Raw genomic sequence first — 23,455 nt, forward strand, 5'->3', positions numbered from 1 at the left:
TGTTCTCAAATAAAATATTATTTGCGGTAAAATAAAAAGCCATTAACTTGGATGTGATGTTTATTTTAGTATTTTATTCATAAACTGAACGTGCATTTATCAGACAAGCGATACTGTCGTGTGTTTGTATGCAGATTCAGGGCCCTAATAAATCAATTTATTGCAAGGGTATACCCTCAATGTATCTTGTTAAAATTTTACACATAAACTCAAGAGGCATTAAGATATTTGAAAAGTGCTGCGAACCTCTTGAAATCTTGCAAATAATTTAATTATAGCTATATTTAATGTAGTTGACCAGCAAAATATTCAACCTGCCGTCCAACAAATTAAATTTTACAATTTAAAAAGGAAATCGATATAGGTTCGCATCACTTTTCAAAAACTACATATAATGTTGAAAAGGATTATAAAATAAAATAAGATTTTTAGTTTGGTTATGCCCTTGCAATATTGAAATTTATAGATGACCTCTAAACTGCAAGTATAATTGCCAAAGTCAAGTGACGTCGACATACCATGACAAGTCTAAATAAAAAAAAACCTAAATGTCCCAAACATGTAGATTTAAACCAAAGTACATTTTTTGATATCAGTGAATTCCTAAAAAGATTCGCCCATCCTAATAAAGTATGTATTTTTTATCTTAAAAAATCGCCGGTTATTTCCATTTGTAACCTTAACTGTGCTGCGTAGTTGTTTTTAAATAAAGTAAGTGCATACATAATTAAGATGAAATAGGATGAGACAGGATGTCTCTTACAAAGTTGCGAATTTTATGGTCCAAGGATCATGGGTTGAAAGTTCTTGTGTAAAGAAGTGGATGTATGGTTATATGGTGAAAGTGCGCGGGAACGTAAAAGAAGCATTTTCATTATTTTTTCGGGAAATTTAGACCTTTAAAAGAAAATGAAGTTTGATAATTCACCAAAACAACAGATACACGTTAACTATTATCGCATAAGGATAAAGTGTCTAACGCAAAACGTGCACTATCATCACAGCATCACGTGATTTCGATTAATATCGAAATATTCCTTAATAAAAAGCTAACAGAACAACTGTACCCCGGAGTTTAATAATTTCTTGGAATAAAAATCTAAAAAAGCACTTTTCATAAACTACAAAGTAATATGCAGAAACAATTAATAGCTTGAATTTTTAATTTCAACTACGGTATGCCCTTGCGATATTGAAATTTTTAATGACCTACATCCAGTACACTTACTATGCATTCATCACGTGACTGTTCATCGATTGGACTAAACTTCATGCAGTACAGAGTGGGTTATATTATGCTATTTCCATAAGTATTTAAGTTAAGATAATTAAACAGCTTAATTAAAATAAATTCAGTTTTAATAAAATCCCCCTTTTTGCACGTCTATTTTCCTTTGATTTCTCATAGTAGGCCTTAACAGTGCTGCGTACACCACAGCCACACAAACGTAGGACATATAACATGGAACGGAGGACATAACACAAAATTGTAAACACATTAAGTTACACATTAATACGGAAAGCTAGTTTACATACAAATTATTACCCACATAAACCACCAAACATGAATGCGGGATAATAATGGGGTTAACATCACAGCGCTGCATTACAGAACTTGTATTAAATGCTTTTACACAATAATTACATTATTTTACATGTAACTTACACTTACACACAGTACCTTTTCTTACATAGTTAGGTTATTGTTTAGAATCATAATGAAACTAAATACTAGAATACTAGAGCGGATACTATCCATTCATACTATTCACTATAATATTTACAGAACATACAAACTATACAAGCAAAGGAACATTCAAACGAATAAACTAAAATTAAAATACGTTGAAACAACAATGTTATCCCAGGACCGTTTAGTTATCAAAACAGAGAAGAACATGTAACTAAAACAGAAGTCAGTGTCTATAATAACTCTTTAAAATATTTCAATTTACAAAACTTTGACAGTATAAAATTGGACAGTCAGAGCTCGTGAAGCTATATCTCGGAAAGCCGGTTTTAAGAAGGCCGAAGCCTAAACCCGGTGAATTAATACCGGTAGGGGGCAGGTACCAAAAAAGGTGTTCGAATAAGAGGTCCAGCATAGGATAATTGAAAGAAACTACGGAACAATGTTAGAACAATAAACACAGTAATCAGGCTAAGTGCATAAAAGTTATGATGAGCAATGGGGCCTAGCTCTTTCAAAATAGTGAATGCCCTGGCCTCTGGTTTAAAATACGAATTGAACTCAAAAGTTAGGAAGTTGTTACATGATGCTTAGATGACCTTTAAGGCCAATGGGTTTCTTGTTTATTTTATAATATAACCTAGAAATTGGATAATTTACAAAGAAAATGTGAATTTGAATATCGGAAAAGTTTAGCATATATGTACAGTCCTGTGCAGTTTTTTAGGCTCGCATTATTTTTCGCAAAAATTAAGCCATTTAGTTCACAATGATACCATGCAAAAATGTGCAAAAATGTATAAAGGTAACAAATTAAATTTAAACAGTGACTGTTTAACTTTTTTTTTTAAAATTTTGTTTCACTTACTGTAAAATCATATATTGGGGTCAAGTTTTTTTTCGAGGTTTGAAGAAAAAATGTTCGTTTGTGGGGATTTGAATTCGTGGTTTTCAAAAAATGTTTAGAAGTACTACATATGAAATGTTACATTTCCTGTTGGTCTTGAATTCGTGGGTCTCTCCATACCTCAAAAACTACTAAAATTAAACCTTCACGAAAATTAGTGATTTCACAGTACTTAGAATATAATTCGCACATTATTATTTGACTGAATATAATATACCACTGGCTGATAAATATACAAGTTCCAAAATGTTTCTTTTTTTCATAGTTGTTTATTGTGAATTGTATCCTTTCTTTAAAGAGCAGTCTTTTGGTCTTGCCTACACATGTACAGACAGAGTACAGCTCATATAACTTAAGGTTTCGTCAAAGGTCAACATGTCCAAAATTTTATTTTTACCATAGCCCCAAAACTATGTGAGGTATAAAGTAAAAACTTTTACAGTTTATAAATTTTTGATTGATTAACAGATAGAAAGTATCACGAGATTAAAAAAATAATTTGAAAAAATATTAATTGAAAAAATTCTTCTTAAAAATGCATATATTTTCAAAAAATACACCTAATTAATTCTGGGTTCTTAGTGAAAACCATCATTGCAGAAACAAAATATGTTTATCAATGAAGGGCAAGTTGGACTTGGATAGCCTCTGGAAAGTTGTTTTCCCTGTTTATTTTGTCCAAATGTTAAGACTTGAAAGTGAAAGTACATTGCAAATGGCGGGTTCTACAGGGGTCTTGTCTTTATACATGTCATACTTTCAATAACAACCTTTCAGGGACCATTCAGGTCCAACTTGCCCTTCAGTGATAAACATATATTATTTCTGCAATGATGGTTTTCACAAAAAAGACAGAATTAAGCAGATGCATTTTTCTTCAAATATGCACATTTTCTGATACACTTTTTCTAAAAAAAAATATATTTTTTAATACATTTGTTATCAAGTGATACTTTCTATCTATTAATCAATAATATATTTATAAACTGTTAACGTTTTGACTTTATACCACACATAGTTTTGGAGCTATTGAAAAAAATATTTTTTTGGACATGTTGATCTTTAACGAAACCTTAACATCAGTATTTCTCCTTTCATTGACATTCATTTCATCTGATATATAGCATAATGCGATATTCGTCCCAATACATAAATTCAGTTTAAAACCCAAAATGTTAAGTAATTTTCCTTTTCAAACTAAAAATTTACTATTTGATTAAATAAAATAGGATTAAACTAAATAAGATTAACAGTACCTCATTATCCACTCTTTGCCTTTTTTTTGGCAGATCTGTTCATTTTTGGTGCCCTATTTCAACAAAACTAAGGCAAATATGCTAATCGAATGAAGCTTTGAAGAAGTCAATTCAAAATATCAACTTCAAACATATAGTATTAAAGAAAGCTCAATTAATTCAATTTGCAAACATTTATGGTAGGATCATATAACTGTTCCATCGTACCAGTTATTAATTAAGACCCCTTTAAAAAGTCGACTTTGAAAGGTCCTGTATCCTTGAGATGAACTTTACTACTAATGTTATTGTGCTTTAAATTCAAAACGAGAGCTCGAGGTTATAAAGTGTAATTGGTTTTATAAATAAAATGAACAGTAAACAGGTACATGTAGATAATTTTATTTTTTACAAAAACATGTTTCATGAAAATGAGTTTCCAGACCTTAATCTGAAAGATTTTCATGATTTTAAATAGAAAAGTGTGTGGTGGTGGTTGGTTGGGTGTCAGAATTACAAATACAATATAATACATATTTTTCTTGTTTTTTGAGATAATTAATGATGGCAATTTTCCAAATCGCCGATACGCTTGTAACAAATGAAAAAAAAAATCTTCTAAACTGACAACCCTTTGTTGCTATTGTTTTTTTATGCACAAAGTGAATCGTACAAAGATCCAATCATTGAAGGAAACGCAACGTTTACGCCAACTACATGTTTACATTTATCTTCGAACATATGGTACAGATCAATCTATGATCGATATTAAAAAGACAGCAAAACTGTTTTTATTTTCAAAAAAATCAAAGATAAGAAACTAAGAATGATTTCACGGGAGTTTGTAATTTGTTGTTTACTTGAAAATGCGTATAATAAAATTTAGCCGTTGCCAAGTTTAGAACACCAGTGCTTCGAGGGTGAAGAAAACTAAAAGAATTTATAAGGCATTTAAATGGATACTTTTTCTTTTATCAGAATAATACCTGTGAACACATGTACATGTGTTTTATGAACAGGAAATCCTCCTGCCAATTGAATTTATCGATAGTACAATTAAGAAAAAAGATTGAATTCAACAATATTGACCATGACCATTTTTATCTTGAAAAAAATCATCATTATTACCTAATTTTTCTTTATATCATCATATTTCACATGCATTTGAAGTGACCCTGTCTTGCATATTCTGTTGCACTCCTGACATCTGATAATAACATTGTTGTAAAAATTACATCTCATGAATAAATAATACATTCATAGTTTGTAAAATCAGTTTAGAGTTTTGATAGTTTTCATCGTTTAGGGCAAGTTTTTAATATTTTAAAGATTATATTTAATACATTAAACAACCAGAAGCATTCTATTTATCATTTTTTCTATATATTTATTAACATTAGACCAAGAGCAAGAGCCATTTTATGCATTAAATGGCCCTGTACTTATATCAATTAATTAACTATCACTATCTTTCCCATTTCATATATCAAAATAAAGTAGACTCTTGGTGTTTCATTTTCTATAATAAAATTTGTTTTGAAAATCCAGATATTAGAAAACAAGTTTGCAATGTTCTTGAAATTTGCAGAAAACGTGCGTATTTGACTACATTTAGCAAAGAATTAAAAAATGACCACAGCCCACGATCCAAAAAATAAAACATGTTTTTTGATCTTCAGAAACAAAACTTCCATTTTGTATTTGCATATTTTGGATCGGAGGTTGTGCTCTATATTAAACATTGAAAAATTGCTTCAACTTTAGGTCATTTTCAAAGGAATTTAAAGGATATGAGGAAATGACGCATTTTATGACGTCATAATGCATTGGCTAGATAAGAAATTACGTCACGATTAATAGATAAGTGGTCACCAACACTCCAAATGAAAAATACTGCATTTGCAACCTAAACTGATCGGTTTTGATTTTTCAGAAATTCTCAGGGCCAAATAAGACTCAAAGTGGCTCTTACTCTTTGTTCATATTTGTTGCAATCATATCCAAGAACATAGGAGTCTTGAAAGTGGAATTGTGAAGTGAAAATTAGAAAGGAATTTGTTCTGTTCTTTCGGTTAAGTTGGGGTGGAATTACTTGAATTTTATGACAATGTTTTGTGTGTTTATTTTTAACTCTAAAAATAACCGTAAAAAGATAAATAAAACATCTGAATTGATAAAATGAAAAAAATATGATTTTAATTATGAAACTGTCAATAATTTAATTCTGAAACGTACAAATTTATCATTATTAATTGTTGATAATAAATGAATATAAATCTTTTTATCATATAACTTGAATAAAAATCAAAAACGTAATGCAATTCTAACAAAAGAAATATAGATCTTAAACATCGACATACCCTGTAATCGTTGGATCTACTGGGTAAAAATGGCTTTATTTTCCAAAATTCAAAGTCAGAAAATTATATACTGATATAAGCTTTTTCATGTTTGGGAGCAGAAGATCAAATGCTTCTCTCCTGACATTATTAGGTATGCACTTATACCTCACTTTCATCAATGCTGGTTGTGATTTATATAACATTTAACAGTTGTAGATTGTTCATTAGTTATTGCTTTACACTTTGAAAATTCTTTATCTTACTAAATTGTCTTTCAGATCTATCTTTTTTAGCAACACTACATTTTTTTCTGTAACACTCCTAAACTGGCATAACATTTTTTTCAACATTAGCCATGACCACTACTTGATCAAACAATGGTTACTGGACTAAAACTGTAAATCTCAATACTTTGAAAAACGTTTCGCGAATCAAGTTATCAATTATGTATTTTGCAGGTGTTTAGATACTTTCTAAAGACAAATGTTGAGACATAGAAATCTATTTTCATTGACTTTATTTTTAGTGTGGTTTGATTTATATGTGTTTGGTATTTTCCTTAATTCACCCAAAAGCAACACAATTCGCCCTTTAGTATATTTTTGAGTAACCCAGAATTCCACGATTATTTAACAAATGAAATTTTTTCATAGAAATAATAGGAAAAAAATACACAATTTGAATTTTATTTACGAAATGCATCAACTATGTTTTTGTGTCTTTCCGATTACCATCAGAGTTATTTTTTTCAAACGTAAAATTCCTGTAGAATCCGTGGTAACTTATACATAATACAATTATCATTTTCATTTATCTGATTTGTAAGTTAAAGCCACGTTGGTACTTCATTTGCTTACCTGGCGCCAATAATTATATAGTCCCAGTTATTTCCCATGTAAATATCTTTGTCCATAAATATATCTAATATATGACTGCAAAAAATAATATCATAAAGGACACTTATTAAAGAAAGTTTTAATGAATTCAAGACAGACTGAAGTACATTTACAAGATATTATAAAGTGTTGAAAATGAATCACAACTTTACTTTTCTGTTAATCATGTCTTCATGTGCTAGTAACTTACTTGCAACATGTCCGTGAATAACCCTTTATCTCGCTATTGTCTCGCTAAATCTCGCCAGAGCTACTGTTAAGAGCTACTCTGAACTCGTTGAGTCTTAAAATTAGCAGACAACAGAAAAATAAATGGTTTCGAACACTTCAGAAGGGGTAATGAGATAAGTAATATATAGGAGGTTTATCTCGTCATACCTTAGTTTGATAATGTTGTTTTTAATTACAAGAACAATTTGACCTTAATATGTGCATAAGAACTCCCTGTAAGCTCGCAAAACTGTATATATTTGTATTTTGTTTTCTTTTCCTAAGGTCTGATTTGTTACCCGGGGAGGACACAATGGGAGAAAAAGGTTTGGTCCTATAAATCAAATTAAAATGCTTACGTTCACCTTTAGGTAATGTAATGCAAAGACTTTTAACAGGTCTGGGCGGCCTCCGTTTTTGGAGGATAGCTAGATTCAATATGGCAGCCAAATTTTTTACCATATATGGAAATCGCAATGCAATGTCGGATAGTTTATCTTCTGATTTCAGAGGATAGGACAGGTAATTTTCAAACGCCACATGCCTACCTTTAATCAAAAAGTGCAAGCACCAGAGTACAATTAAATAAAAGATCAGACATTAAACTATCAATTGTATGTGGCGATTTGAGATTCTATGTCTAGAATTTTTACAATACGCTTTCAAAGCTGGCACTTCTTGCGCTTCATTTCTACTTAATATTTCTTGTTATTTTGTTTAATTTTTATGTTTTTTCCCTATCAGGACAAATAAAAAGGCACTTAAATGCTCAAACAATACATAAATAACATTACTTTCATATTTCTTTTAATTAAAGATTAGAGGAAAAGGAAACACAAAAGAAAACCTACTGTAAAGACAAAATACACTCTGCCTGATAATTTAAGCAAAGATAAAATAAATATTATTTAGAGAAAATAAAAAAAGAAAAATCCCACTTTTTAGCTGTGCAGCATCTAAACTTCCGCTAGAGTTCTTAGATGAGGCCTCGACGGGGACCATGCATTCGCAGTATATATATTTCCACGGACAACGTAAGTTTCAGTCAGATTAGTTTTGACAACGGGTAGACGCAATTGAATTTAAGTCAGTCTTAACTGATAAGGGGGACGGTCTAACCTTGCTGTAGATGGAGATTGATCCTAATTTATTTCAGGGGTCTTAATATTTCAGTTTTATTAGATGTATACACATACAACAGTATAGAAGACTAATACAGAACGGAAAGTAGCTCCGCACACTAGCTGTAGTCCCGTGCAGAAGAGCAAACTTCAAAGAAAAATTCCTCTACCGTCTTATTAAATGAAATAATAATGAAACTGAATTTTTCAAAAATATGTTTTTTAAAACTTTTAAACTTTTATGCTGTTAACACATAATTATGGTACCGGAAAATGAGGTTGGCTATAATTAATTTTCAGACAGGAAAGGGTCTTTAACAAAGCTTTCAAATGAATAATTTATTGACAGCAAATTACCAAAATTTGTTTAAATGATTTAAATACCTATATTTAACCATCATCGTATGAAATTTAACCTTTTTTTTTGTTTTGGTTGAAAAATCAGAGTACGGTACATAAACTGATACTTGAGATGCAAGAGTTGCTGTTATTTGTTTTGTTTAGACTGCCCTTTGTTTTGAAAAGTCCGGTAGGTGGCGACACCTCCATCCTCTGTTTCTAGAGGATAAAATCTATCCTCCAAAAACAGAGGCCGCCTAGACCTGTTTAAAGCATGTTAAACATTTAATTATGCTCACCTTCGAAGAGGGAAGCATATTGCTTTGCTGCTGTCTGTCGGTCTGTCAGTCGGTTTGTCTGACGGTCCATTTAGTTTCCGTTCATTTTCTTCACAACCATATGCATTGCACATACTGAAATGAAATTTGGTTTACAGATATATAAGATAAATTTTAGGTCATATTTTGTATTGAGTAAGGTCGCGTCATTTTTGATAGAGTTATGGCACTTGGACTTTGGAAAATTCCAATTTTTTGCAGTTTCCGTTCATTTGCACATACTGAAATGAAATTTAGTATACAAATTTATCAGATAACTTTTTAGTTCCAGTTCTGTTTTGGGTATGATCGCGCCATTTTTGACAGAGATATGCCCTTTTGGACTTATAGTCTATTTATTGTTCCTATATATATAATCTATACAAATGCAAACAGCTCATAACACTACATATTCACTGGATGTTAGGCCGTATTCACCGGAGGGTCATTGCGCGTGCAACTGCATTGTGACATCACAATCAAAACCGCAAAAACGTTGTAAACAATCGTTGCAACAGCCGCAGCCAATCGTGATATTTAAGCAGGAACAAATGATAGACAAACCTATAAAACACGGATGTTAAAAACTGCAGTCTGGACATTTTTTTTATTTTCAACGACAGAAGTTCGCAAATGAAAACGGTGTCGTTTTGCAGTCTTCAATGCCATATTTGTTTAAATCCAGACTATGTACAATGTAATAAAACAATAATGGACTCGTTTGGTTTTCACCCAAATAGAAGTGTTTTGGTTGTCAGAGAGTTAACTTAACAGTTTTTCAACCAATCATGACGGTGACGTTGGCGCATAACAACGTCACAACAAGATAGGAATTTTCATCATTCCACCTCGATTATTGTCAAGGCATTATCACTGAAACTTAAATTTATACAGCAGACAATCATACTCAATTTGTTCACCCTAAATTGAAAGAAACCCTCTGCTTTAATTTGGGCCGCGAGCTTGGTCACTTTACGTCGGTTTTATTCTCAAACGCGCACGTTCGCGTCGTTTGCGTGATTTTTTTTAGCATGTTGACACTGGAAAAATGTAGCTATTGATTGTCGAGACTTTTTTACAAACATTCACGTGTACCATACCTGCTGGGTTCTGTACATTCTATCCTAAATCGAAAATTCGTGGGATTCGATTGGGCGGGGGATTTGTTTGCTTTGGAATAATACAGCTAATCTCAACCATTAAGACTACAGTCGGAAGGGTTGAAAACTAATGCTATGAAAAAGAATAATGCTCTAGTGAACTAAATGCACAAGAAAATCAAGTTTGTTACTGATGCAAAGAGGAGATAATGAGATTTTTTAGTTTTATTTTATTTGGGGGAGGGGGTTCGACATATTGATATCAATATCTCAGGAATTATCAGTAAAATCACACAAAATTTAGGTAACTTGTTGATTAAAGATGAATTAGAATGTATAACAATGCTGAAAAACATATTTGAAATAATTGTTTGAATTTAACTCAAAAGTTTAATATGCGTTTCTTTATCCTTTCAGTATATATTGAAGAACTCTGAGTCTGAGAATTGAAAGCGATTAACAGGGATATATGTTTACATTTTTTCGGAATTACTTTGCACATACCATTTCATGGTTGAATTCGACTTTTCCACTCGGTGAGCAGAGTTTAGACTCTGTTTAAGGAGACGAAAGAAATAAAGACAAACATACCATGCATGATTGTGTAGATAAATTATCGTTGAAGACAAAGGTGTAACATTTTGTCAGTGAATTTCTTCTGAAAGTGAAATGAGCACTATTCTGGGGGAGGGGGTACTCTGTGTTAACCGGAGCTAGTTAAATTTTTATACCCTGTGTTATTATTATGTGATGGATAAAATTCTGTTACTGAAACAAGTGCCTGCGAATAACATTAAATAATTTTTGGAAACATTTACATTTAACTACCGTTCACGGCAGCTCAGTCGGTAGAACGCTCGTTCCGTAATCGGGAGGTCGTGAGTTCGTATCTCGGCCGCAACTGACCTAGTCGATAAAATGGGTAGCAACTGTTCCTTCGCCATGCGCTCGACACTTGAACTGAAAGTTGCGGATCCTTCGTATGAGACCTTAAAAACCGAGGCCCCATTTCAGCGGCATGCGTTGGCACGATAAAGATCTCTCACTGCTCAATGGCCCTGAGTGCCGAGTAATTAAAGGTCAAATTTATTTGAAGCCCTTCACCGGCGTACGGCGACGTTTCCATATAGAGAAAAACCGACATCTTAAGAACGAACGTAACTCGCCCTAACTTCCCGTATCTCAATAGTTTTCTCGGGATCAGTGATTGCACCCATATAAAGTTTAAAATCGGAAGAAATATGTATATGTGTAAAAAAGAACGGATAGTGTTTTAACAACTTTGAAATTGAAAATTGCTCATGCCAAACTAATTGTAATCACTTACAATGTTTTTAAAAAGCGAAAGATTAGAAGAAAATACACCATAATACCTTAGACGGATTAGGAAACACGTTTGTCATGCGTCAGTGATTAAACGTTTACAAACTACTAGTACTCGTAGTGTGCGTCTTGTTCATATGGGGAAAAGGTTACGTTTTACAGCTTGAAAAAAAAAAATAAATCCGTGCAATCAAGTAAATAGGTAGCACTATAAAGTGACTTCTATTGAGAGAGAGAGAGAGAGAGAGAGAGAGAGAGAGAGAGAGAGAGAGAGAGAGAGAGAGAGAGAGTCTTTTTTAAATGTATTAAAATAACACTTCAAAGAAATTAACGAGCATTCATTATAGACAGTATCTTCTTAGAGGATGTATTAAATGACGATCTTAACTAAATTATCTTGGGTTGCTTTTATTTTATAGCGAGCGCAGCGAAGCGACGCTCGCGAAGCGAGCTCAATAGACTAACGTGTAAGAACAGAGAAAATTCGGATTGAAATCTGTACATACGTCAGCCAAATTTCTCTGTGCAACATTCCCAGAATTCCTGCACTACCCAATGTCCTTTGCGCGAAATAAATAAATAATAACGTAAATTAAGCATAATTATATCAGACTTTCAGTTTGTAGAAGTCTTTCAAAGAAACAAGAAATAACTCTGCAATGTTTTTCGACAAAAATTGCACTAGTTCTATAGTTTCAAACAGACGCTCGGCTGTCTCCGTAAGCTCCGACGAGCTTTGTGACGTCGTATGACGTCACAGCTAGTCGAGAAGTCTCGTGCAGCTTGACGTTCGAAGTGGCTGATCTCAAGTGTTTATGGTACAACTGCGCTCGTCCCAACGGTCACACCGTAAAACATATTATATGTAACAGGTATGAAGCAAGCAATTTCAGTTGGGAGGGGGGGACAACCAAACTTTTTTAGTTTAGAGTCACTACCAAACAATTCATTGGGAAGCCAAAATGAAAGATTTTTTTATTGATGGGGCACAAGTATACAGTTTTCTATAACATTACATTGTTTATTTATCGACTTCATGGGGGGGGGGGGTTATCTCCAAGCCCTCAACCCCGTTCCTATATACGAACACGTGTACATGATGTATATCTGTTTATATATGTGGATTATAAAAAAGGCTGAAAAATATGCATTTATGTAGGGTGTTGCATTTTTCTTACTAAAGTTCTTTTGTTTGTCTTAAAGTTATGCTCCACTATGTCACTGTTTGTTAACTATGCATTAATCGTCAAAATATAAAATTAGAAGATACACTTTATACACAGAGTTATTTTGACCGAAGGTCCAATATACATATAAAAACAATGACAGAAATTATAACTTGCTTTATTTGTAAGGAAAGATATATATTCACAGTCTTGTTGTAAAAGAAAAAAAAAAGATTGATTCCAGAATACCGACAAAAAAGATACCGGACTTTTAAAAGTGTGAATAATATAAAAACGTAGTTGTCACTCTTTATTTAAAAAATCATGACCGTAGTATCTTAAATAACCTCTAACATTTAAACTGTAAGTATCAATTTTGTATGTTGTAAATTGTAAATGTTATTAATGAAAGAAAGCCAAAAAATATCTTTGGACCCGGATTTATATATAGTTCAGGGATTGGGGGAGAAGGGGAGATAGGTCCTATGATGGCATGCTAATATGGAAATTGGCCTCATATATCTTAAATTATGTCAAAAACATAATTCCCTAAACTACCATTTTTACGCCCCCCCCCCTAACTCTGAAAGTTAAGGATATTAATTTCGGTCTGCCCGTTCGTCTTATAATTCTGTCCGTCTGTTATACTTTTGTTTCAAGCAATATTTCGAGAAGCCTTTGAGCTTTTACAGTGAAATTAAAAAACAATAGCTTTGGGTCTTGGATGTTAAAAAGGGGGTCCTGTTCATTATTTCCCGTGAGAATTACTGTAAACGTATTACATTTAGCGTGTACGATATTTGGCGGAAATTGACTCTTGAATAAGTGAGCGTAGAATTGATTTAGCCATTTTTTCATAATCTTATTTCTGTGCATACGTGCAAGACATTTAGCTATGTACTTGATTTAGCGGTTGCTGCGATCCGCCACAGCCGCTAAAAAGAATACACAGCCAAATATAATATGTTTACAGTATATGAAGATTTTTAACATACATGTTTATAAGAAGAAGCCTTATCAACCGACAAATTACAAACGGGCATCCCCCTGGATTTATAATATTGCAATTATACTTGTGTATTAAAGCCACCTTAATTTTATTTTTCGCAGCATACAGTATTTTGAACAAGAATTTCTTTAAAGTTTTTGGGTTTTTGCTATTTAGTTTTAGCTAGACCATAACTCCTTATTGTCCCGACCGTCCTTCGTAAAGTACCCCCCCCCCCCCCCCCCCTTTTCGACCCCTACTAGATCCGCACATACTATTATTTTTTATTTCATGCCACAGAATAATATTTTTTAAATTTTCCTTTTATTTCCCTTCTGGAACCCCTTTGCTCGTCTAAATGTCCATTAAAATGTTATTCTAGCGTCACGGTAGCGACTACGACAAGACGTGGCTTTGAGGTATCTTGTGGGGATTTTATCCATAGAAATCTCAACAAAATTGAAGAATTCAATAATGCAACCGAGAATACATTGGACAACAATGACTGATCCCCGTTTTTGGTTACGTTCGTTCGTAAGATTCTCTTATGAGTGAAAAATCCTCGAAAGGGGACGTTAAACAATATACAATCAATCAATCAATTTACATTTAACTTATTTATGGTTAACAACAACAGCATATCGATTTTTCTTTTTAAAAAAGGAGGAAGACATACGTCATTGTATGCATTGTATACATTGTACTAATAAATTTTGGAAATTATATGAAATAAAAAAATATGGACTCAATGCCCGGTCAATATGCATTTATTATGATTCAGGATGACAGATATTGACCTCAGATACATGTAGATGAATGTATACTCCATGTCTCTTCATCAATATCTGTCATCCTGATTCTTTATAAATGCGTAATGACCTACATTGAATCCATATCTGTATAATAAAATATGCAAATTTATATTACAGCATCAAAGCAACAATTACCTGATCTCAAAGGTAAGTGTTTATCGTTCGTTCTCAATATATCATGCAAATTAAATGAATGGTTTTTTAAAGCAATTATTGGATTTGGATACTAGTATAAATATATCCAAAACCAAAAAATAAAATAAATAATTCAGTGTCCGGTAATCAATATTTAAATAAAATAAAAAGGCAGCACTTGTCAAAACGTAAGCGCTTTCATTATTTTCTTCAGACGTTTTAAACAATTTAAACTTGTGACGTAATAACGTTACAATACTGATAGAGGAAACTTTTAAATGAGTTAAAGGAAAAGAAAGCATACTTTGCAATCATTTTAGTTCGTGGGGGTCAAAGTTCAAGGGAAAGCAAAATTTGACCTGTTCGTGGGGACGTGGGTTACTCGTAAACCCAATGGTTCGGGGGGTGGGGGGTTGGAAATTCGTGGGTAAAGGTGACCCACGAAATCCACGAAAATTGGTCCCCCACGAACAAAGATGATTCTACTGTAGGATTAGCATACAAATGTCTGTGTTGTACAAACATATAAAAGTGTCTAAAATGAAGGTTTTTAGTGATGGTTTAAACTGTTTAAAAAGTATCTTTCATTGTCTCGTCTTTGCACTAGATTGTTTGTATAAAGGTTGTTAAACGGAAAAATTGAAAATTGTCCCCGGTCACATATATCAAGATGTCCGCTTACATTTATTTTTCGGTATTCAGGTTGGTAAATGTGCCGTTTGTGTATGCAGGGACGTGTACATAGTGTGGTTCTAACTTTCCCCAATACAGAATTGTCTACCTCCTGCACATGTAATACAATATATTACGTTTTTAGATACGCATGTGATGTCTGCCATTACGGCATTATTCCCGAAATTAAAGGTATTTTCAGTTTTCATGTAATTGCAGGTTCCACAACGGAAATCGAAACACTTGTTCACTGAATGTAATTGTTGCTGATGGAATGAGGATTTGCATAATATCCGTCGTAGATTCATTGGTTGTCGTTTGCTGTTGATAAACTTATATTTTCTAACACGTTGACCATTTCCTCATCGGTTAATAGAACGTTGTTTAGTGGAAGAGAGGTTAAGTTTAAATTCTTATTTTGGATTGTCAGTGGTGACTAAAGGTAATATCTTTAAATCAGAAGTTTGGCTTCTGGTTGGATTGATAAGGTATTTTCTGTCCAGTTTTATTGCCTCTTTGATTCAGTCTTCATGATACCTATAGGATAATACTGTTCAAGGAAAAAAAAACATTTTTAATTCACTTGGAAGTTTATCTCTTATCTCTTGTCACTAACTATAGTGCAGATTCTTCTTGCTAAGTTATAAGGAATTGAGCGTTTTGTATGGCTAGGATGGCAGGAACGAAAGTGAAAGTATTGATGGGTATCTGTTGGTTTGTAGTAAATATCAATCGATAAATGCTCCTCATGTTTCGTTATTGAGATATTACATTTTTAAGTTAACACTATAGTAAATCAAACTTTTCACCTTAGTACATCAACGTTTAAATAGAAAACACTATAGTAAATCAAAGTGTCAATATTATCACTATAGCAATGAAAGTGTCAAATAAAGTTATCACTATAATAAATCAAAGTTTTCATAGTGTCAAAGTTATCACTACACATGTAATTAATGCAAGTAAACTATAGTTATTAACTTGAGTATTTTTTGCTAGGGTATCTGCTTTTGTCCGTTGTTGTTCGTAAACTTTTGAACATTTTAACTTGTTTTCTGGACCTGCGAAACCAATTTCAACACTGGGTCAAACGTTTTGGTGTTACGTCGAGTAATGGAAATGCATGACATCCTTATGTTCTCTTGGGCATTCCAAAATTATGGGTTTAATGGCCCCCAGGGTAAGGGTTCTGGTGTAAGTGTGGGGCTTTAATGATTATACAGTAAAATTCATGAATTCTTTCAAATATTCTCCTCTGCTCCTTGGTATTTTGCGAATAATCTAAGTGCATGTATATATCGAAGTATCTATTTATATAATTTATAATAAAAAAGAATCATTTGCTTTGAAATCTGCTTCTGGGTATTAATCAAACATCTTTAATGGGCATGGGTGCCTTTTCCAAAATTGTGTATTTTATGATCTGTGGTTAAAAACACAAACCAAATTCAATTGTTGGAAAGTTTTTAAATGATACTCAGGTGACCTTTTTATGTCTATAGGCGTCTTGTTTCAATAAAAAAAAACCGTTACATGCATACACAACGAAAACATTACTTACGGAATCTCGTCTTTTCTGCTTAATTGCAAGTGGCATTGCATTCGGAAAAAAGGATGACCTCATCAAACATTAACAAATATACTGCTACTATTTATATATAATATAGTGTTGTGTTTTGTATTCAGTATGCCTAGTCAGGGTTTGACACATGATGCACGAGCCGGAGGCGTGTGCACTACGTATCAAACCCTGACTACTATTTCGGCATAGTGATCGCAAAACACAACACTATTGTTATTAAAATGCTGACTGTTGCATAAAAACGACAGTATTTTATCCATTTCCAATATTTCATCACCTCTTTAGGCTATGTGTTATCATCTTAGTACACATGTACACCTGTTATGACGTCACGTTGTACTACATTACGTCATAATCTTGTTTTCTTGTTTCATGCAATTAGGGAATAACCATCTTCTAATTTGGTATTTGTGACCGTTAATGCTGATTTAACGGTCGCAAACTGTGTTTTACCGGCGACGAGTAAGCGGAGCCGGTAAAAAGGATGTTTACGACAGTTAAATCAGCAGTAACGGTCGAAAATACCAAATAAGAAGACAGTTATTCCCTTTCTAATGCAACCCATGGATTTTGTTTGTGGTTTACGTGTTATTTTGTTACATGAAATACCTCACGGGACATTGTGTTTTTGCGTCGCTCTATTATGACGTCACAATAAAATGCTTTCTCTCTCGTTAATTCTCGTTTTACTGCTTTAAACATCAGTGCATTAGTATATCAAAACGTGTTTTACAAAACAATTGCATAAGAATAAGGCATAATGTATAGATAGGTTCAACGAATGTTAGTTATGTGAGTTTGAAATAATTGAAACTAACTATATATAAATATATTAAAATACGCATTCACAGATATTGGCGACTGTGGTGTAATTCAAGCACGTTATTTAATTAACTATATTCTCATGCATTAAGTAAGCCATGGTCTATCAAAATTTCATTCAAGTCTGAATGCCATGAAAAACGGTCTTGGTTTTATACTGTAACAGTTTCAATGGAAATCGAAATTAATATAATGATAAAAATTTCCTTATGCCAATTAATCCCTACTTTCGTTAACAAATGAAGAATTTAAATGTTCAACGAGTACTGCTAGAAAAAATTCAAACTTTTGACCAAGATATACAGCGATTCTTTAAATTATTGCATGCAGCGATTTGTGTTGAAATTAATGAATAAAGCTCTGAATATCCACCCCATTCCCTTACTACATTTTGTGTTGTTTGTCACGCTTTAAGTTTATGAAAGACGAAAACATTCCTTTTAATATGTCTTGTGTGAATTCCATTTTGGAATTAAAAATTGACGTGCAAACCTTTAAAAAATTTTGTTAGGAAAGGCATACCTCCACTATGTTTGTATGACTTTGTATTTTGCAGATAAATTTGGCTACTTTTCATATATTTTTATTCAACATATGGCCAAAGGGTATCAGAATCGTTGCATGATCACCCTGGCATGATCTGTGTTAATAGAACATGGTTATCAGATCGCAGTTGGTCGTAATATATCCAAAAAACCCATCAGAGGTATTCAGAAGAAAAACACCGCAAGAATGATTCAAATTTGATATTGAATTTAATCATTTACTGAACATTTTATTTGAATGCAGAGTATAAAAATCTCGCATACGTGCTTACTGTTAATAGCGCAATTGTACAGTAAATTTCCGTTATCGATAGATTACCTGAAGAAATTTGAACGTGTGATGTCATTGACTCCTGACTGGTTAACAGATAAAGCATATCATTTAAAAAGATAAAGATCTTGCCATAAATTTTAATTATTGAATGTTTTGCTAACAATCAGTACATTCCTTCAATGACTGCAAGATATTAATATCAGAGAGACATTTCCTTTGAACAGTTAGCAATACCCTATGTTTTATTCATCAGAGCATTGACCTGTTAATAATTAATTTGAAGAATGAAAAGTAATGATCTTGTATTAGAAATTACTATTTAGTAGAAATATTTAAAGAATAAACAGGAAACACGTGTCGTGGTTAGTCGGTATGATCGACCAATAGTACTAGTCGAGAACTCGAATATTCCTTGACATTCCTAGTAATTATGATATCAATTTCTTTTTATTTGACATTCATTGCGTTTTTTTCTCAGTGAATTTTAGAAATTAAAATGATGTAGACCATTATATATCTTATTGTATTTTCAAACATTTTTTTCTATGACAGGTGCAAAAATTTAAATAATGATTTTAAAATAGTTTTATTATGAAAATATAACTTGTGTTTACATTTTAATCCGTAATTTTAAACCACTTTCATTCAAAAATGAATAAAAATACAGAAAATAGACGAACTATTGAATCAAATCATTGAATATATCAATATTCTACAGTACAGTTAAAAGGACTATTCATGTCTTACGAATCATGATTTTTCTCATTGATATATTCATTTGATATTTCTCTGTTCCAAAAACTTGATTTTTCATAATTCATATATTAATTTTATGAAGATATCAATTAGTTTTATATTAATTATGTTATATACATGTAATTAAATAAACACATATTATGTTTTGTATTTTTTTTTAAATTTTCAGCTAAAGATGGCACTGACGGTAGGACATTAATTTGGATTTTTTTCCGAAAATGAATATAGCTGCAGAACTGTAGCTCTCCGAAAAAATACATATTGATAGACTGGAGATCTACAGTGCCACCCATTGAAAAAAAACTGTATATTTATTGCGCACAAAAAAGTGTGCTCGATTCTTGATTAATTCTTCCAAATTCTTACCTCAATTGCAAAAAAAAAAAAAAAACAAACAAACAAAAACTAGATTTCAATAAAGTCCATACTCCTCTATAAATCACACTTGTTGTTTACATCTGTACGAAGCGCTTTAGACCGAATTATCTTGCAAACCAAAATGGCAGTATAAATAGGCAAAATGTTCGATTATTTCAATTTCAGGGCCAAGAGGGCTATTAAAAACAATTATAAAGAATGTTTGGTGTGGAAACAGTGAAAGAATATGTTAGAAACGCAATAAATATATAATTTTTTCAATGGGTGGCACTGTAGCTCTCCGGTCTATCAATATGTATTTTTTTCGGAGAGCTACACTTCTGCAGCTAACATGAATACTGCATGAATATGCAAAATGTGAATTCCTGGTGATTTCTAGTTTATACTTGTAGTTTTATCATAATATAGTTCGCCTTATGAAAATAAAATCTGCACAATGAAAGATTATTCCATTCTTTTTTTTAAGTGGCCTGAACAGTCACTTAAGTATTATACAACAGTCCTTAGAATATTTTTATATAATGACACAGGTTTTTTTTTTGCAAAATCTGGTATAATTTTAAATTCATACCTAATAGAACAATATCTTTTGAAAGAATTTTCAATAGATGTATTGATACATATTGTTTATTGTATTGTTTATTACAAGAATTTAAAAATGCAGATTTTATTTGTTTAATCAATTATTCAGTCTTTAAGAAAATGTTCACAATGGTAATAACTCCTTTCAGTTATCTTCATTTAGGCATTTTCTGTATTGTACTTCTTATGAAAAATAGTTCCAATTCAAAAGTACCTTATGAGTATTCAGTATTTACATGTAACAAGACAGAGTCTAATGATGTGCATGACTTTTTGCAGCTTTTTAATTTCATCTGAGTAAAAGTATCATATGTGGGACAAAACACCTGAATATTTTTATTTTGATACAAAGTTAACAGTATCTGTAACTCCTAATGGTCTGAAAATGAAATTTTACGACAACAATTAACGATTAAACCCTGAAATTGCCCGGCGTTACAATTTTCTGAATGTGTAAACAATGTATAATGTTTAAGGTTTCGTCAAAGGTCAACATGTCTACAAAATTATTTTTACAATTGCTCAAAAACTATGTGTGGTATAGAGTCAAAACGTTTACAGTTTTTAAATGTATCTCTGATTAATAGATAGAAAGTATCACTTGATAGCAAATATTTTTAAAAAGATATTTTTTTTTAGAAAAATTGCCACAGAAAATGTGCATATTTAAAGAAAAATGCACCTGCTTAATTCTGTCCTTTTTGTTAAAACCAATATTGTAGAAATAATATATGTTTATCATTAAAGGGCAAGTTGGACGTGAATAGTCTCTGAAAGGCTGTTATTGAAAGCATGACATGTACAAAGACAAGATCCCTATAGAATCCGCCATTTGCAGTGTACTTTCACTTTCAAGTCTTAACATTTGGACAAAATAAACAGAGAAAACAACTTTCCAGAAGCTATCCAAGTCCAACTTGCCCTTCATTGTTAATCTGTTAATCAATTACAAATTTATAAACTGTAAAAGTTTTAACTTTATACCTTACATAGTTTTGGGGCTATTGTAAAAATAAATTTTTGGACATGTTGACCTTTGACGAAACCTTAAGAATGAAGCATAATTCGCTTATGTGTTCAAAACGTCCATGGATATTATATGATACTTAAAACTAAAGACACAATATCATAAGAAACATGCATATGCTAGCAACATAAACATTTCTATTTTTTTAACCGAAAAAATGATGTGCTCCGATAATTCATATGCACTTATATGTATTTATATCATTATACATGTATATCAATTTTTGAGAGATTGATCTTTGAAAAATTATTAAATAGTTATTTCCTAGACCAAACAAGATGGTGAACTTTTTTGAAATTTGACGATTTGGTGGTCTTTACAATAACTTTTATTTACTAAAATGAAAAAGAAATATTTAGGGCAGAAACACAAAAATATGTTAAAAATGTGATAATTTCTCGTTTTTCCAACTGATTTCCGTAGAGTCTTATAGTATTAATTGACATCTTTTGAGAGGGCCAACTAAGAAATTTGAATGGTAAACATTCGATTTTTTAACGTTAAAACAATAAATATAACAGTAAATATTAATTATCGAAAGAATCCCTAAAGTAGAAATAAGAAAACTCTGCCTCATCAGAATTATGCATTTGAACAAGAATTTACATAATGTTCATACATGTAACAAATGTGCGATTTTTTATGTTGACATATACATGTAGGTCTACTTCTGATTATTTATTGCTGCCATCTTAGATTATAGGGCGACCTTTATATTTTTGGGAATAATTTGAAAATTTAAACTATATAAAATGCAGTTTTTGTACTTTGAACCATTACAACTGGGAGGATGGAAAGACCTCAAGGTATACTTTTACTCAGACCAGACAACAAAATTTTTTTTGCTGACCCATTTTACACCCGGGCTCTTGATTTGAATAAACTTGAATTTACACTATTCGCAGCACTGTTAAGGCTTGAAAAAGGGGCGGGGCCTAATTTATACGGGAAATTTTTACTGTCACGTCACACAAAATTGGTACATTTTGTATCCCTCATATCACAAGAAAATCAAATACTTTTCAATTTTTAACTGTATTAGCATAATAAACAACATAAAAACTTATCAATGCATTAAAAATAGTTGCAGTGAAAATGTATATTATTATTGAACAGAATATTAAATACAGATTTTAGCTATTTATATCAATGTAAGACATTTGTTTAGTACGATTATTCAATGATCAGCAAGAGAATATATTTAATTAATTTTACCGTGTTTATGTGTGCAGGTTTGGCATGTTTAACATCGAGGTGGCTTATTAAATCGCCTTTTTGCAAAGGCATACACTTAATAAATCTATGTTAGCCAATTTGGAATATAAATACAGGATATGTTCCTTAACTTGAAAAGTGCTGTTGCTTTTTTAAATTGAGAGTGTGACTTAATAAGGACAAAAAATATATAGTTAAAGTCAAATACATTTCGATATAAGCATATTTACTTAAAATTTTAACTTATAAATGCGAAAATTATATAAAGCAGCAGTACTTTCTAGAAACTACAAAGTATGCAGAAACAATTCGAAACTTAAATGTTTAATTTTAACTAGTATATGCCCTTGCGATATTGAAATTTTTTTATGACCTATATGCCGTATACATACTATGCATTTATCACGTGACTGTCCATTGATGGGACCTAACTTAATTCAGTGCGGAGTGGGGTATACTATATTATTTCAATAAGCATTTGTCATGTATAAAACGGCTTTATAAAAATTAACTCAGTTTTAAAAAGTTCCTTTTTTTGCAAGTTTATATTCTATTGATTTCTTTATATTAGGCCTTAACAGTGCTGCGTCTGCCGATATTTCCACTTGCTGTAAAATCACAATTTTTCAAAGGGTCTAATTTTCGTGGTTTAAGGAAAATATATTAGTTCAGGGGTATTTGATTTCATGGTTGAAGAATTGATTAATAGATGTGAAAATTTGCATTTCGTGGTGGGCATAAATTCGTTGGTCTCTTCATACATGTACCTTGAAAACCACGAAAATGAAGCCCTTACGAAAATTAGTTATTTCACAGAGTTTCCTTTTCCTTGTCGCAGTGGTCTGCAGAAGAGGATTTTTTGAAGGTTTTTCTTATGCATCTCTGTGAAAAAAATGGACCATCTAATACATAAGGGGAAAATAACTCGCTGTGTTGATACTCGCTCTATTAACGGTGTTAATAAGTTCGCAAATTCAAGAAACAGTGAATAATTTTTCAAAAATCTCCATATTTTATTTGG

The sequence above is a fragment of the Saccostrea cucullata genome, unplaced genomic scaffold (assembly GCF_032062105.1).
Source record: "Saccostrea cucullata isolate Sc308-1 unplaced genomic scaffold, CSIRO_AGI_Scuc_v1 ctg1891, whole genome shotgun sequence".
NCBI classification, from domain to species: Eukaryota; Metazoa; Mollusca; class Bivalvia; order Ostreida; family Ostreidae; genus Saccostrea; species Saccostrea cuccullata.